We start from the raw sequence: 17,602 nt of genomic DNA on the forward strand, positions 1-17,602 counted from the left end.
TAAGGCCAGGGATCTAGGAGGCCTTCTTTGTAAGCAAAAAGAGACTAGAGAAATTCTATTTACTGAGTTAGAGAAATAAAAATGTATCTTCCTAGAACCTTGGGCAGAAAAAGAGTACATATAAGATCTTACCATCTATGAACAGAGATAATTTTACTACCTCCTCTCAAATTTGGATGCCTTTCATTTCTTTTTCCTGCTTAATTGCTCTGGCTGGGACTTCTACTACTATGTTGAATAGAAATGGTAAAAGCAGGCATGCTTGCTTTGTTCCTAATCTTAAAGGAAAAGTATTCAGCCTTTTGCCATTGAGAACAATATTCACTGTGAGTTTTTCATATATTGTTTTTATTATGTTGAGGTAGTTTCCTTCTGTTCCTAGTTTGTTGAGAGTTTTTATCATGAAAGGGTGTTGAGTTTTGTCAAATGCCCTTTCTGCCTCAATTGAGATGATCACAAATTTTTTCCCTTCATTCTGTTATTGTTATATGTTACACTGGCTGATTTTCATATGTTAAATCATCTTTGGATAATTCATGATTCATTCCAGGAATAAATCCCAGTTGGTCATGGTGTATAATCCTTAGAATACACTGTTTGAATTCAGTTTGCTAGTATTTTGTTGACAATTTTTGCATCAATGTTCATAAGAGATACTGGTCTGTAATTTTTTTTTCCTGTCATTTTCTTTTGTAATTTTTTTCCCTGTAGTTTCTTTATCTGGCTTTGTTATCAGTGTAATGCTGGCCTTACAGAATGAGTTAGGAAGTGTTTCTTCCTCTGTAATATTTGGGAAAAATTTGGGAAGTACTGGTGTTAGTTCTTCTTTAAATATTTGATAGAATTCATCAGGGAAGCCACCAGGTCCAGAGCTTTTCTTGTTAGGAGATCTTTGATTACAGATTCAACTCCATTATTAGTTGTAGGTTTATTCAGATTTTCTAATTCTTCATTATTCAGTCTCAATAGGTTTTGCATTTCTAAGAATTTGTCCATTCCATCTAAGTTATCCAATTTGTTGGGATATAATCATTCATAGTACTCTCTTATAATCCTTTTAATTCTATAGAATCAGTAGTAATATCCCCTCTTTCATTTTTATTTTAGTAATTTGAATCTTCTCTCCCTTATCTTCTTAGTCAATCTGGTTAAATGTTTGTCAATTTTGTTGATTATTTTCAGGAACAATTTTTGGTTTCACTGATTTTCTCTATTGCTTTTCTATTCTTTATTTCACTTATCTCTGCTCTAATTTTTATTATTTCCTTCCTTCTACTAACTTTCAGTTTAGTTTGCTCTATTTAGTTCCTTAAGTTGTAAAGGTTGTTGATTTGAGATCTTCTTTATTTTTTAGTATAAGTATTTACAAGCATAAATTCTCTGTTAGCACTGCTTTTACTGCATCCCATAAGTTTTGGCATGTTGTCATTTTCATTTGTCTCTGTCTTAGTCTGCTTGGGATGCCATAACAAAATATCATAGATTGGGTGGCTTAACAGAAATTTACTTTTGTCACAGTTCTGGAGACTGGAAGTCAAAGATCAAAGTCCCAGGAGAGTTGGTGTCTGATAAGAACTTTCCCCTTGAGTTGTAGACTGCCACTGTCTCACCATATACTCACATAAACTCTTCTTGTGCATATGGGGGGTGGAGGGCACTGGCAGACAGAGCTCTCTGGTGTCTCTTCTAACAAGGACATTAATCCTATTGGATCAGGGTTCCACTTTATTACCTCATTTAACCTTAATTGCTTCCTTAAAGGTATCTCCAAATGCTGCCACACTGGAAGTTAGGGCTTCAACATATGAATTTTGGGGAGACACAAACATTCAGTCTATAACATTCTGCTCCTGGCCCAGGTTGCACCTTCAACATTTTGCTTCGAAATCTCTTCAGCTAAATACCCAATTTCATTGTTCACAAGTTCTATCTTCCACAAAATACTAGAACACAACTCAGCCAACTTCTTTGCCACTTTATAACAAGGATCACCTTTCTTCCAGTTTCCAATAACCTGTTCTTCATTTCCATCTGAGACCTCACAAGAGTAGTCTTTAACATCCATATTTCTACCAACATTCTATTCATGATTATTTTTTTTTTAAATGGAGGCTTTCTCTCCAGCTCTCTTCCTTTCTTTAAGAGACCCCACCAGGATCACCACTGACATCCATATTTCTACCAATAGTCTCTTCATGGAAATTTATGATATTTTAAAGCATATATCCCCCAAATCCTCCAGCCTTCACCCAGTACCCATTTCCAAAGCCATTTCCATATCTTTAGGTATTTGTTACCACAGCATGCCTACTTCATGATACCAGATGAATCTGCTCAGACTGCTATAACAAAATACCACAGACTGTGTGGCTCAAACAACAGAAATTAATTTTCTCCCCATTCTGGAGGCTGGAATGATCAAGGTCCAGCAGGGTTCAGTTTCCTGGCTTCAGTTCTCTTCCTGGCTTACAGATGCTTACCTTAGTGTGCCTTCACATGGCCTTTCCTTGGTGAGTGTGGAGAGAGAGAGAGAGAGTCTTCTCTAGTATTTCTTCTTATAAGGAGACTAATCCTGGTAGATTAGGGCCACATGCTTTTTACCCCATTTAACCTTAATTACTTCCTTAAGGGTCTCATCTCCAAATACAGCCATATTGGGGGTTTTCAATATATGAATTTTAGAGGGACGCAAACATTCAGTCTCTAACAGTCTCTGTTTTCTAATTCCCCTGTGATTTTTTCTTTGAGGTTGACCCACTGATTGTTTAATTTCCACAAATTTGTGAATTTTCCAGTTTCCTTCTGTTATTGATTCCTAACATCATCCTGCTGTGGTCAAAGAAGATACTTTGTATGATATCTATCTATATTTTAAAGTCTATTCTAAGTTTAAAGTACATGACCTAACATATGTCTATCCCAGAGACCATTCCATGTACACTTGAGAAGAATGTGTATTCTGTTGTTATTGAGTAGAGTATCCTATATATGCCTATTAGATCTAGTTGGTTTATTTTGTTGTTTGAGTCCTCTAGTTTCTCACTTATCTTCTGTCTGGTTGTTCTATTCATTATTGAGAGTTGAGTTTGAAGTGTCCAACTATTATTGTAGAAATATCTCTCTCTCCCTTCAGTTCTGTCAGTTTTTGCTTTATATATTTTGATGGTCTATTATTAGATACATAAATGTTTATAATGGTTTTATCTTTACTGTATTAAACCTTTTATTAATATATAATATCCTCCTTTGTCTCTTGTGACCTTTTTTGATTTAAAGTCTATTTTGTCTGATATTAGCATAGCTACCTCTGCTCTCTTTTGGTTACTATTTGCACGGAATACCTTTTCAGTCCTTCCACTTTCAACCAATTTATGTCTTTGGATCTAAAGTAAGTCACTTGTAGATAGCATATAGTTGGATCTGTTTTGTTTTGTTTTTGAGAGAGAGAGAGTGAGAAAGAGTGCAAGTTGGAGGTGTGCAGAGGAGAGGGAGAGAGAGAATCCCAAACAGGCTCCACACTTAGCACAGAGCCCAAAGCAGGCCTTGATCTCATGACTCGGAGATCATGATCTAAGCCAAAATCGAGTTGGACACTTAACTGACTGAGCCACCCAAGGGGCTCCTGGATCTGTTTTTTAATCCATTCTACCAATATCTATCTTTTTATTGGAAAGTTTAATCTATTTACATTTAAAGTAATTGTTGATAAGGAGGCACTTACTTCTGTCATTTTGCTGTTTATTTTCTATATGCCTTATAGCTTTCTTATCCTTCATTTGTTGCATATGGTCTTTTTTCTATTTAGTTCATTTTGGGGGAGTGAAATGTTTTAATTCCCTTCTAATTTTCTTTTATGTATATCCTATAATAATTTTCCTTGTAGATACCATGGAGATTACATTTAACATCCCAAAGTTATAACACTGTAATTTGAATTTATAACAGATTAACTCCAAAAAGATACAAAAGTTCTGCCTTTTATAGCCCTATCCCCACCCCTTCAGTTAATGATGTCACAAAATTATGTCTTTGTACATTGTATGTCCAAGAACTTAAACTAATAATTGTTTTTTAAAAATGCACTAGTCTCTTAAAGTTATGTAGAAAACAAAATGTGGAATTACAAGTAAAAGTTACTTTAACACTAGCTTTTAGATCAATAAATTTTAAAAAATATATTAGTCTCACATAAGTCATGTGGAAAATAAAAAGTGGAATTATAGACTACTGAGAACTTTTTTTCTTCATTCAGTTTCAAGTTATTATCTAACATCCTTTCATTTCAATCTTCAGGACTCCCTTTAAGACTTCCTGCAGGGCAGGTCTAGTGGTAAAGAATTCTCCCAGTTTTTGTTTACTTAGAACATCTTAATTTCTCCCTTACTTCTGAGAAACAGTTTTGCTGCATGTAAAATTCCTGGTTGACAAATTCTTTCTTTCACTTTGACTATATTGGCCCACTGCCTTCTGGCTTCCAAAGTTTCTGGTGATAAATCTGCAGATTTACTGAGGATCTCTTGTGTGTAACCATTTACTCTCCTCTTGCTGCTCTCAAGATTCTCTGTCTTTGACTTTTGGCAATTTGATTATAATGTGTTTTGGTGTGGAGCTCTTTGATCATCCTACTTGGAATTCATTGAGCTTCTTGGATGTTTATCTTCATGTCTTTCATCAAATTTTTGAGGTTTTCAGCCATTATTTCTTCAAATGATCTCTCCTTCCCTCTCTCTCTCTTTTCTTTCTAGGACTCCCACAATGGGTAAGTTGGTCCACTTGATGGTGTCCCACAGGTTTCTTAGGTTCTCTTCACTTTTCTTGTCTTTTTTCTTTCCTGTTTTTCACACTCAATAATTTCAACTGTCCTATCTTCAAATTCACTGAATCTTTCTTCTGCCTGTTCAAATCTGTCTTTGAATCCCTCTAGTAAATTTTGTTTCAGTTATTATACTTTTCAACTATAGAATTTCTTTTTTAAAAAAAGATTTTATTTATTTATTTGACAGAGAGAGAACACAAGCAAGGGGAACAGGAGAGGGAGAAATAGGCTCACTGCTGAGCAGGGAGCCCAATGTGGGACTCGATCCCAGGACCCTGGGATCATGACTTGAGCCGAAGGCAGACACTTAACTGACTGAGCCACCCAGGCGCCCTCAACTACAGAATTTCTTTTTGGCTTCTTTTTTGGTTTTCTATCTCTTCGGTGATATTTCAATTTTGTTCATACATTTTTTCCTGGACTTTTCCCACATCTTCCTTTAATTCTTTGAGTATCATTATGACAGTTGTGTTGTCTAGTAGGCCTGCCTTCCAGTCTTCCTCAAGAATAGTTTCTATTTGTATATTTCTTCCCTTTGAATGGGGAATACTGCTTTGTTTCTTTATATGCCTTGAGGAATTTTTGTTGAAAAATGGACATTTGAATCTAATAATGTGTTATCTCTTGAGATCAGATTTTCTTCTTCTTCAAGGGTTTGCTGTTTTTTTTGTTTGTTTGGTTGGTTTGGTTTGGTTTGGTTTTGATCCTTGTAAGTTATCTCCTTGCTGAGGATCACTCTGAGATATAAACAAGGTCTTTTCAGGTCTTTTCTGAGCCTGCACCTTTCCCTGGGCATGTGCAATAACTTTCTAATTTCCCCTGGATATGCAGTTGCTTTTGAATGTCCTAGTCTTTAATGTGTGGCTTCCATAGGGGAAAAAGATAAAAATAATGGGAGGTCAATGAACAGGGGTGCCAGCTCATCAGTTCCCTGGAAGCCACTTGAACCAGGGGGGTAGAAGCTTACAACAATGGAGGGGGGTGGTGCAACAATGGCTGGCCACTTCTGTGTCTGTACTTCCATGACTAGAAGCAGCAATCAGAACTCAATATCAGATCTTCAATATTTAAAGGAAAGGGTCCTTAATGCCCACCCTGGCTCCTGCAAGTTGCACGTAAGCTGCTCTAGGATCATGTGCATAGATGTTTGCCTTGGCCTGGGGAGTGGAAGATGGGGGAGCTACCACTGTGCTAAGAGTAGAAATTGGTTGACATGAACTGTCCAAGGCTTCCTTTGGAAGCTGCAAGCCTTCAATAGACTCCAAGGTTCCAAAATAGTTACATCAGACAGATTCTGCAGTGTGATTATTGTCTAGGTGAAAAGAGAGATTTCTCACGCTTACTACTCCATCTTCCTAGAATCCTCCTCTCCAGCTAAATATTTTTGAGAAATGAAGTCTGCAAATATAACACTGCTGTGAACTGAAGTGTTTTCTTTCTTTTAAAGTTAAAAAAAAAGAAAAAAGAAAGAAAAAGAAAAAGTTAACCACCTGTTTCTACTTGAAGAAATTCTAGAGTGCAAATGCATTTATATAGAATACTCCCTCATGACATCATTTAAAAAACCATGGTCTGACATCACATGATTCCTATAACATACAAATATATTCTTTTTTTTAAATATTATTCTAAATGATGCCAAGATTTTGTGATTCAAGATGTGGAATTAAAGGAGAGAAATGAGATCTTTAAGTAAGAGAAACTTACATGCAGGTGAAATCTGGACTCTGAGAGAGCTGAATTCATGCTGTATCTTGGAACACAAATGAAATATAATTCCTTCCTTCCTTCCTTCCTTCCTTCCTTCCTTCCTTCCTTCCTTCCTTTCTTCCTTCCTTCTTTCCTTCTCTCCTTCCTTCCCTCCTTCATTAAACAAAGTTATTGTATACCATCATGTCCCAAGCACTGTCTTAGACACTAAATATACAACAATGAGGGCGCCTGAGTGGCTCAGTCGTTAAGCGTCTGCCTTCGGCTCAGGTCATGATCCCAGGGTCCTGGGATCGAGGCCCGCATTGGGCTCCCTGCTCCGTGGGAAGCCTGCTTCTCCCTCTCCCACTCCCCCTGCTTGTGTTCCCTCTCTCGCTGTGTCTCTCTCTGTCAAATAAATAAATAAAAATCTTAAAATAAATAAATAAATAAATAAATAAATAAATATACAACAATGAACAAAAAGACAAAGTCTCTTCTTAATAGAGTTTACATTTAGACAGACAAAAAATAGTAAACACAACAAATAAATTATACATTATGTTCAAAGGTGGTAAGTGCTATGGAGAAAAAATATAAAGCAGGAAAAGGGAATGAGGAGTGTCAGAGTGGGTAAAAGTGCAGCTATTTCTTCCATAGTGTTTAGGGAAACCCTCACTGTAGTAAATAATCTAATATATTTGAATCATAGTCAATTCAAGAGGTAGTTAAACCTTCCTTTCAATCAGTTAATATACAATACCCAAATTAGCCTCACTTTCTCCACCTGGAGAATCTTTTGATCTTTTTTCTTATTAAATTGAAATGTACCAAAATGCTGTGCTTGTTGCTTAGTGGGTCAGGCAGTTTGATGTAAAAAAACCTGAATAAATACCCCTACCCCCCAACCCCAGAGGTGTATGCAATTATTAGAGTGATTCTTTAAAGGACTTGTTAAAATGCCAAAATAGTGCCACAGAAAACATGTGAAATAAAGATTTAAGTTTTCTTTATAAAAAAAAAAGTGTTTAACAAGGGTTTATGGGGTTTTATAAAAACACCTTAACACCTTACAGACCTAAGGGGGAAAAGGCTCTATTTAAGTATCATGCACCAATAGCAGACCACCCAATGCTGATGACTAGAAGCCTCAAACAGACCCATCCTTAGGAGCCTATGTGGAGACCCTAATTTTATGGTCATTTTAATTGTATTTAGGTTATTACCTCATGCCCCAGCAAACACCTACAGTATTTAATAAAAATGAGCACAGAACAGTGTTCTAGTTAAAGTATGTACCAAAATCATAAACTAAGTATGCTTCACCATAAATTAACTGGGTGTTTAGTGTTTCTTTGCCTTTAAGTTATATTTATTTTTCTTATAACATGGTATGCTTCACTATATACCAAATCAATGTTAATTGACTTAGCATTTAGACACACTCTTCTATCTCTAGCTCATACACCCACAAACACACCTGCGCTACATATTATAAAGTGATAAGTACAGTTAATCAACCCTCCAGATATTCAAAAGAATGACTATATTAGATCACCAGAGCTGAAAAGCAAATCTTGAAAAGAAAAGAAAAAGGAAACACATTTAGTATCTGTCTAGGGTCCAGCTGTAGTGCTACTATAGTTACAGCAAAGTTGAGTCAGATATAAAGAGTTGTGGTCTTCCTCTGCAAAACAAAAGGGACTATCTTGAAAAACCAGACTCCTTCATTTTGTATTTGTCTACAGTCTAAAAATTGTATTCTTAATTTTTTGCTTCAGTGCTCTGCAGAAAACAATTAATAGATGAGGGCAACTTATAGAATTTAGAATTGATGTTCTTTACTACCACCATTGTCTGACTAGATATTCCAGCACAAATCCCCTAATTATCAAATTTGTAGGTCCTCCTATTTCCTTACCTGGTCATTCCATAGCCCATCAAATTTAGATCTGTACAATCTCCCTCCTACATCACACTAAAGGAGTTCTTGTTTAAGTCTCCTGAAATCTCCTAATTGCCAACATTGCTGGTCTTTTTTCAGTCCTCAGTTGATTTGACTTCTCTGTAACTTCTACCTTACGGAGTACTTCTTCCTCCATGAAACTCTCCCTGACTTGGCCTTTCACACCACCACCATCATGGTTCCCATCCTCCAGTCTTAGAACCCCTTCTCAGTTTCCAACACAGATTTTTTTTTTTTTCTCTGACCATCTTTTAATTATAGATGATCCTATATCATCCTACACATTTTTCTCTTTTCACTCTGCAAACACTCCTTGAGTGACTCTATCTATCTTAATCTACGGGCTATATGGTTATAATTCAAATTGAATGTGTGATGTCCCCTCCTCCAAGAAAAACAGATTCCTTCCTCCATGTTCCCTATTTCAGGAAAGAGAGATATCACCTACCAAATGCTGGTGCCAGAAACCTAGATGTCCTTTACCTCTCATGTAGGATTACCAGATTTAGCGATTAAAAATATAGGACCTTCAACTAAATTTTAATTTGAGGTAAACAATGAATCATTTTTTAGTATTAATACTTTCCAAATACTGAAATTTAACTGAGCACACTGTATTTTATCTTGCAATTCTACCCCTACAGCTAATCAAACATCAAGCTCCTAAATATTTCTCAAATCTCTTCATGACCCTTTATTTCCCATTGCCTCCATCCTAGACCTACCCACCATTGTCTATTGCTTAGATCTCTAAAATAGCCTTCCAGTCAGACTCCTTGAATGCTCCATGACCCCTTAAAATCCATTTTTTACACAGCAAACAGAGTGATATTAAAAAAAAAAAACTGAATTGGAAAAACAAACATGAATTCTATCATGATATTCGTCTTCTTATTTCCCATTAACAAATCCCTTAGTATTATCACCTCAATGCTGGCCTCTGCCTACCTCTCCAGCCTACATTTTAGTGATTCAATTTAATTTATTATGTTTTGGCCACAATTATCTTTTATTTCAATTCTTCAAATTCTTTAAGAGCCCACCTGCCTTCACACATACTACTATTTCCACTGCCCTGGACTTTACAGACCACTGATAACAGAATTCATAATGTATTAAGGTGAAATTCACATGAAAGAAATTTAACCATTTTAAAGTGAACAATTCAGTGGAATTTAGTACAATCACAACACTGTGCAACCCCCACCCTTATACTGTTGCAAAACATTTCTATCACTCCAGAGTAAAGCCTTTTACTCATTAAGCAGTTTCTCCCCATTCCCAACTTTCCTTAGCTCCTGGCACCCACAAACTGCTGTCTCCATGAACTTGCATATTCTAGATACTTCATATACATGGAACCATATAATATGTGGTCTCTTGTGTCTGGCTTCTCTCATTTAACATAATGTTTGGGGGGGTTCATTCATGTTATGGCATGTATCAGTTCTTCATTACTTTTTGTGGTTGAATAATATTCCATTGTGTGTATATACCACTATTTGTTTATCCATTCATCTGTCAATGGAGCTTTGGGCCGCCTCCATCTTTTGGCTATTGTGAATACTGCTGCAAAAAACATGCTGGTACATGTACTTTTTTGACTACCTGTTTTCAGTTCTTTTGGGTATATATCTGAGCATGGAATTGTGAGTCATAGGGTAACTCTGTAGCTTAACTCTTAACTTTTTAAAGAACCCCTAAACTGTTTTCCATAGCAGCTGAACCATTTCACATCCCCAACAGCAATGTATGAGTGTTCAAGTTTCTCCATATCCTCATCAACACTTATTATTATCTGACATTTAGATTATAACCATCCTAATGGGTATGAGGTGTATCTCATGTGATTTTGATTTACATTTCCCAATGACTAATGGTTTTGAGCATCATGTGTATTCACAGAGAGAGAACATATAAAGCTTCTTGCCTGTTTGTATATTTGCTTTGGAGAAATGTCTATTCAAGTCCTTTGCCCCATTTTTTAACTGGGCTGTTTGTCTTTTTGCTGTTAAGTTGTAAGAGCTGTTTATGTATTCTGGATATAAAACCCTAGTCAGATATGTATTTATGAATATTTTCTTCCATTGTGTAGCTGTTTTTTTACTTTCTTGATAATGTCCTTTGATGCACAAAAGCTTTTGATTTTAATAAAGTCTAATTTTTTAAATGAGGTAATTATTTTTACTTATTTTTTTGAGAGAGAGAGAGGGAGGGAGGGAGAGAAATGCACGAGCAGGGAAAGGGGTAGAGGGAGAGAATATCTAAGCAGACTCCTACTGAGTGTGGAGCCTGATGCAGGGCTTGATCCCATATATTGTTCCACTCAGGACCTGAGTGGAAACCAAGAGTTGGATGCTTAACCAACTGAGCCATGCAAGTGCCCCTTTAACGAAGTCTAATATATCTATTTCTTCATCTGTTGCTTATGCTTTCAGTGTTAAATCTGAGAATCAATTGCCAAATCCATGGTCATGAAGATTTGCCCCTACATTTATTTCTAAGAGTTTTAGGGGTTTAGCTCTTTTTTTTTTTTTAAAAGATTTTATTTATTTATTTGAGAGAGAGAGAATGAGAGAGAGCAAGCACATGAGAGGGGGGAGGGTCAGAGGGAGAAGCAGACTCCCTGCCGAGCAGGGAGCCCGATGCGGGACTCGATCCAGGGACTCCAGGATCATGACCTGAGCCGAAGGCAGTCGCCTAACCAACTGAGCCACCCAGGCGCCCGAGGGTTTTAGCTCTTATATTCATATGGTCATTGATCCATTTGGGGTAAGTTTTTATACATGATGTGAGGTAAAGGTCCAACTTAATTCTTTTGCATGTGGATATCCAGATGTCCAGAACTATAACAGAATGTTCCCCTATCCTCTTCCCCATCTCTTCCCACCTCCCCTTTCCAGTCCCTATATATCTTTCAGGGCTCAGCTTAAATGTTTCCTTCCTTGTATACCTGCTCCCACCCTCTCAGATGTTATTCTATTATTTAGATATTTAATAGATATTATTCTATTATCCCTATTATATGTCCACATTTCACCATGTGCTTAATTTCTGTCCCCCCTGCTACATTATAAGCTCCAGGAGGTTAAGACTATGTCTATCTGATTCACCATTACATCCCCATTGCCTAGCATGGTGTCTGCCATATATATTTACTGAATTAATAAATGTTGGTTGCATCACCCACTTCCCATAATTTATCCCCAACCCAGCCCTCTTCTCAATCACACCTAAGGATCCTTTATTTAATGAATATAAAATCTTTCTCTTGTTTCTAAGTTTCTGTCTAAATTTACCTATGCTCATTCTTTGCCCATTCCTTCAGAACATGCTCAAATATCACTTCTGTAAAGACTTAACCTGACTTCTATAGCTACTTATTCACTCCTTTACAGCACCTTGTAGCTATTTCTCTAATAGCACTTAATATGTTATATTACAGTTAACTGTTACAGGTCTGGTCCTACACTAGGCTATAAATTCTTCAATGGGAGGGAACAACCATCCTTTCATTTCTTCCAGTGCCTTACACAGTGTCAGATACATAGTAGGATCCCAACAAATATTTGTTAAATAAATGGAAAAATGAATATGTGATTAGTGAAAAAAACATGAATCAGAATAATTATTATTTTTCTGTGTCCCCATAACTGCAAAGACCTGAAAGTTGCCTTAGGATAGCTCAAGTCTCCATCATAATGGCCATTTGTGGATCTACTCTTCAAATTTGCTGTTTAATTATATAGAAATCAAACTCCTGGGCCAATGAGCTTTTGAGATAAATTATTAAGAGACTTTTTTGAAATTTCCTAGATGCTTGGTACTGTGTTTGGTGCTATGGGACAGAGAAAAGAAACATAAGACATGATCTTTGCCCTTATAATTTAGATTAGTGGAAAAGACAAACTGAAATGAAATGATTAATGAATTATAAAACAATTAGTGGATGATATAAGAATAGTCTATAACTAAGTACTAATCATCTCACAGCTTAACACTATAAATGCAATTGAATTCAGAAATAAACAAATAAGCTTTTTAATCTAAGAAAACATTGTTGCAGACCTACTACTGTAACAGGCTCTGTGCTAGGTGCTGGGATATGGACATGAATAAGACATCCCTTAGTTAGTCAAAAACTCCTTTGAGTATCTCAATAAAATTATGAATCCTCTCTCTAGGAAAATGAATACACACTAAACATACAGCCACACACACACACACACACACACACAGCAATATTGTAAACAATATTAGGAGATCATGAATCAAGAATGTCTGATCTGGAGGATTTGTCTAGGAAATATAAAATGATTAAAGCCTAGAAGAAATTAAGCTTCTCCATTGTTTCTTTTCTTTTAAAGTGCTTTGCTGTAATCCACGTTTAAAAGCAAAATATTTAGGGGCGCCTGGGTGGCTCAGTCGTTAAGCATCTGCCTTCGGCTCAGGTCATGATCCCAGGGTCCTGGGATCGAGCCCCGCATTGGGCTCCCAGCTCAGCAGGAACACTGCTTCTCTCTCTCCCACTCCCCCTGTTTGTGTTCCCTCTCTCTCTGTGTCTCTGTCAAATAAATAAAATCTTAAAAAAAAAAAAGCAAAATATTTATTATGACTAGAAATAACAACAAAAAGATTCAAGAGTTGGTAAACAATTTCTACTCTATGGAGAAGTTATATTCTATCCAAAGAAGGCCACTTCAGCTGACAGGTGCCATCCTAACATGGGTTCAGCAATGTCTGATTTTGAAATTTTTCAAGAAAAGTCATAAATCCAGATTTTATGCGAACTCTCCTTCTGGTTTTTAAATGTTGGTGCTGTGTAAGAGACTCTTCTGTGCGTTTTCAACATCCATTCACCCCTCCTTTCTTACTAACAGAACTCCAATTTTATTCTAGCCACAATGTCCCAATTAAAAGTTGACACTTCCTGGCCTCTTTTGTTGATTGGGTAGCCAGTGAAATGTCAGCAGAGTTGTCAGGTGACTTCTAGAGAGTGTTGAGTCAGTTGGGCCAGATGCTCTTTTTGCCCTTATTCCTTTCTACCTTCTTCCAGCCTGAAATGTGGACGTGATGGCTGGAGCTATGACAGACATATTGGACCATGGTCTGAGGTCATGATATGACTTTGAAAATAGAAGCTATGAGTTAGGGATGGTAGAGCACAAAGATGGGTGGTGTCTAGGTCCTTGATGACTATGACATTTTCATTTCACCCTAACTGCCTACTTCTAAACTACTTTTACATAATAGAAAAATGAAAAAAAAAATCAACCCTCGTTTCAAATATTTTTTGGAGAAGCAGTGTTTGTTTTATGCAGGTAAATAAATTCTATTATTTCATATTTTCTTTTTAAATACAAAGTGAACCAGTAAAAGATATCTGTGATCTATATCCAGCTAACAAGTCACCTACTTATGAACCCTTGCTGGGGACACAGAAAGCACATTAAAAATTAATGTTATAGAAGTAGACATATATGCATATGTATATGTATGTATATACATGCATATATTTCCCAGCTCTGTCCACTGAAAGGCCTAGAAGCCATGATACTGCAGTAGAAATTAACACACCAGGTACCCAGATCTTGGTTTTCAAATGTCATTCTCCTCAAGCAATAGAAAGAACGAGGGCTTTGGAGAGAAATGGCTGATTCCAGGACCAGGGCAGGGGAAATACAGGATGAGTTGGAACTTTCTGCCTGAGGTGGAGTTCAATCTCACCACCTGAGATCACGACCTGAGTGGAAACCAAGAGTTGGACACTTAACCAACTGAACCACCTAGACGCCCTGAGATAGCTCTTTCTTATAGCAGAATTCCAATGAATAAATGTAGGTTGAATGATGGAAATAAGACAATTACCATTTGGCAATACCTGAGTTAATAATTATTGCAGGCTAGAATAACCAATGGATTAAAAAATTAGTAAGCGAAATTACAGTAAAAAAGGGTATTACATGGTCTCAACATATCTTTCTGTAAAATACTTATTAATCACAAAGGGGAAATCGTAAATTTAAGTGCAGAAATCTAGCAGACAACTTCTCAACCAAGTGATCAAAATTAACATCACCCACAATGAGACAAATCAATATCATGTATCTCCTGATACGATGCCTGAGAAAGACATTACATTACTTTGGTGGTATTCTTGCCAAGAAGGCATAATTCAACATGCATGTTTCAACATGAGGAAACATCAGACAAACCTAAATCAAAAGACATTCTACAAAAATAACTGACCAGAACTCTTCAAAAGTGTCAAAGTCACGAGCAACAAATGAAACCTGAAGAACTGTCCCATGTCACTAAAGTGACATGCCAATTAAATACAATGCACAATCTTGGATTGGATCCTGGACCATAAAAGTCCTTGAGTGGGACAAATGTCAAGATTTGAAGGAAGACTGTAAATTAGTTAATAATACTGTTTCAATGTTAACTTACTGGTTTTGATTACTGTACCATGGCTATAACATATTAATATTTGGGGAAGCTGAATAAAGGGCATATGGAAAGTCTCTATTTTTGTAACTTTTTTGAAACTCTGAAATTATTTCAAAATAAAAAGTTTTAAAAAAACCTAACAGGTGTGATACTGAGATATAAAAAGAAGTACATATATGGTCTTTGTCCCTGTTTTCTGGTTTACAGCTCCTATATCCCTTGGAATCTCCAAAATGATATGTCTTTTTGTATGCTAACAAAACAACTGGTGGCTGGGGGCTCTTGATAGCTCAGGATGGGGGCTGGTTGCCAGGGAAACCAACCACATGATTAGAGGGTTGGATCTTTCAGCCCCACCCCCAGATCTCTGGGGAGGGGGAAAGGGAGGGGCTGGAGTTAACCACTAATGGCCAATGATTTAATCAATCATGCCTACTTAATAAAGCCTCCATTAAAAATCCTGACCGTAGGGTTTACAGAGCGTCCAGGTTCCTGAACACATCTAGGTGGGCTGGGAGGGTGGCCTATCTTGTTTTATGCATCTTTTCCAACCGGCTGCTGTTGAGTTGTATCCTCTTATAATAAATCAGTAATCTACTAAGTTAAGCACTTTTCCTGAGTTCTGTCGAGCCATTCTGGCAAATTATCAAACCTGAGGAAGGGATTATCAGGACCTCTGATATATAGCCGTTTGGTCAGAAGCACAGATAACCACCTAGACTTGCAATTGGCATCTTAAGTGGGGCGCAGTCTTGTGGACCAGAGCCCTTAACGTAGGGGGTTTACACTAACTCCAGGTAGTTAATATCATAATTGAATTACAGGACATCCAGTTGGTGTCCAGAGAGTTGGAGGATTTCTTGGTGTACAAAACCTACAGGCTGGGTGTCAGAAATGCTGGTGTGAGTAGAAGAAATAGTTTTTCCTCTAATAGGTTAATGGTTATGCTAACATACTATCCTTTCTGTCAACACTATGCTATTCATGTCTAATAGAGTTGGCTATCTATCTCATAGAATATTTCTAGAAAAGTTTTTTTCAAATAATTTTTAAGTAGATCACTGACAGCGGGTATCTCTGAGTTACCAATGTTATCTTGTGGTGACAACCTCAGACCTCTATATAAAATATCCTAAAATAGCATTCAGTATGTTTTGAGGTGGGCATAGTATGATACAAGTGGAATCTAAGAACAATCTACACGGCAATGGTAAGACAGAATGATTAGAAAGGAGGAGGGGCATGGCCAGGTAACAGACTATGATCTAAATGAGAGTGGAGGAGGATTTGAACTCTGGTTAGCAGTCAGTATAGAAGGGGGGTCGTTCACATTTTAAAGTTCAGGATTTGAAATTTGAAAAACAAGGAAGGAGCCACAGATGCTGGTTATCATGGAAAACAGTAGCATCTTGATAGAAATAAAGAAATTGGGAGGGACATATGATGAACCCAATTTTGGCCATGTTGAACTTTAAGCAGTGAGAGAACATTTGGAGATATGAGGCTCGAACCCAGAAAAGAGATTCAAGCTGGAAGTACATTTGGGTGTCACCAGCAAAATGTTAATTGCTGAAATCATTAGAATATATGATCTCTTCGATGGAAAAATTGCAACAAAGAAAATCAGAGAAACAAGGGCTACAGAGGGGAAGAGACTAAAAATGGGCTCTTCTGAGACTTTTATGCCCAATTATCAGCAGAAAATGTGATCACTTCAGTTTTAAAATTACAGCAAGCAACTTTTGTGATGGTACCTGCCTCTCAATGATCCTCCATCTCTGGGAATGCTTATGGCCACAGGGGTGGATGCCAATGGCCATGCTGCTTCATGACCCTGCACCTTGGGCACTGATGAAGAGAATATAAACCTGGTGCAAGGGAAGGTATCCTCTCTCTCTCTCTCTCCCTCCCTGGCATTTAAAACTTGAAATGGAAAGACAATGCTCCTGGGAGTCACATTAATGGTACAGCCCCATAGTCAACCAAGTCCTATCCCTAAGGTCTCTGAAGCTTCATCCCTAAGGTTTGGTTTTTAATTCTCCATAACACACCAGTATCTTTCCAACAAATGCCATGACTCCCATTTTTCCTTTCAGGTACTTGAGATCAGTTTCCATTGCTTTGAACAAAACAATTAATGCCCCTGTCTTACTCCATTCAGGCTGCTATAACAAAATACCAGAGACTGAGTAGCTTATAAACAACAGAGATGTATTCCTCTCACATCTGGAGACTGGGAAGTCTAGGATCAAGACCCTGGCAGATTTGGTGCCTGGTGAGAACCCATTTCCTTGTGAACAGACAAAGGGTTCAGCCCTCATGACCTAATATCTCTCAAAGACCCTCCTCTGAACACTGTAACACCAAAGATTAGGTTTCAACATATGAATTTGCCCAGTGGTGGGGGAGGATGGGGACCAAACACTGTAACAACCACAAATATTTAATGACCACTCCCTCGGTGCTACTCAAACTTTAGTGTGGATATGAATCACCTAGGCAGCTTGCTAAATGTAGATTCTGATTCATTGGGCCTGGGGTGGAGTCTGCGATTCTGCATTTCTAACTAGCTTCCAGATGATGCCATTACTGCTGATCTGAAGACACACTTGAAGTAGCAAGGCACCACATGATACTAGCTCTGTCCTCAAGGAACGCATAGTCTGGCAAAGCAGACA

At 37.3% G+C, this 17,602-nt stretch overlaps 1 protein-coding gene across 1 annotated transcript in view; it reads right to left on the minus strand.

The window, feature by feature from the left end:
* Nucleotides 1-17,602, minus strand: part of ANAPC10 (anaphase promoting complex subunit 10) — a 224,621-nt gene that overhangs the window by 90,320 nt on the left and 116,699 nt on the right. The gene's annotated exons all lie outside the window — the stretch shown is intronic.

Source organism: Mirounga angustirostris, unplaced genomic scaffold (assembly GCF_029215605.1).
Source record: "Mirounga angustirostris isolate CCGP_5_RB_7025 unplaced genomic scaffold, mMirAng1.0.hap1 SCAF_2, whole genome shotgun sequence".
Taxonomy (NCBI): Eukaryota; Metazoa; Chordata; class Mammalia; order Carnivora; family Phocidae; genus Mirounga; species Mirounga angustirostris.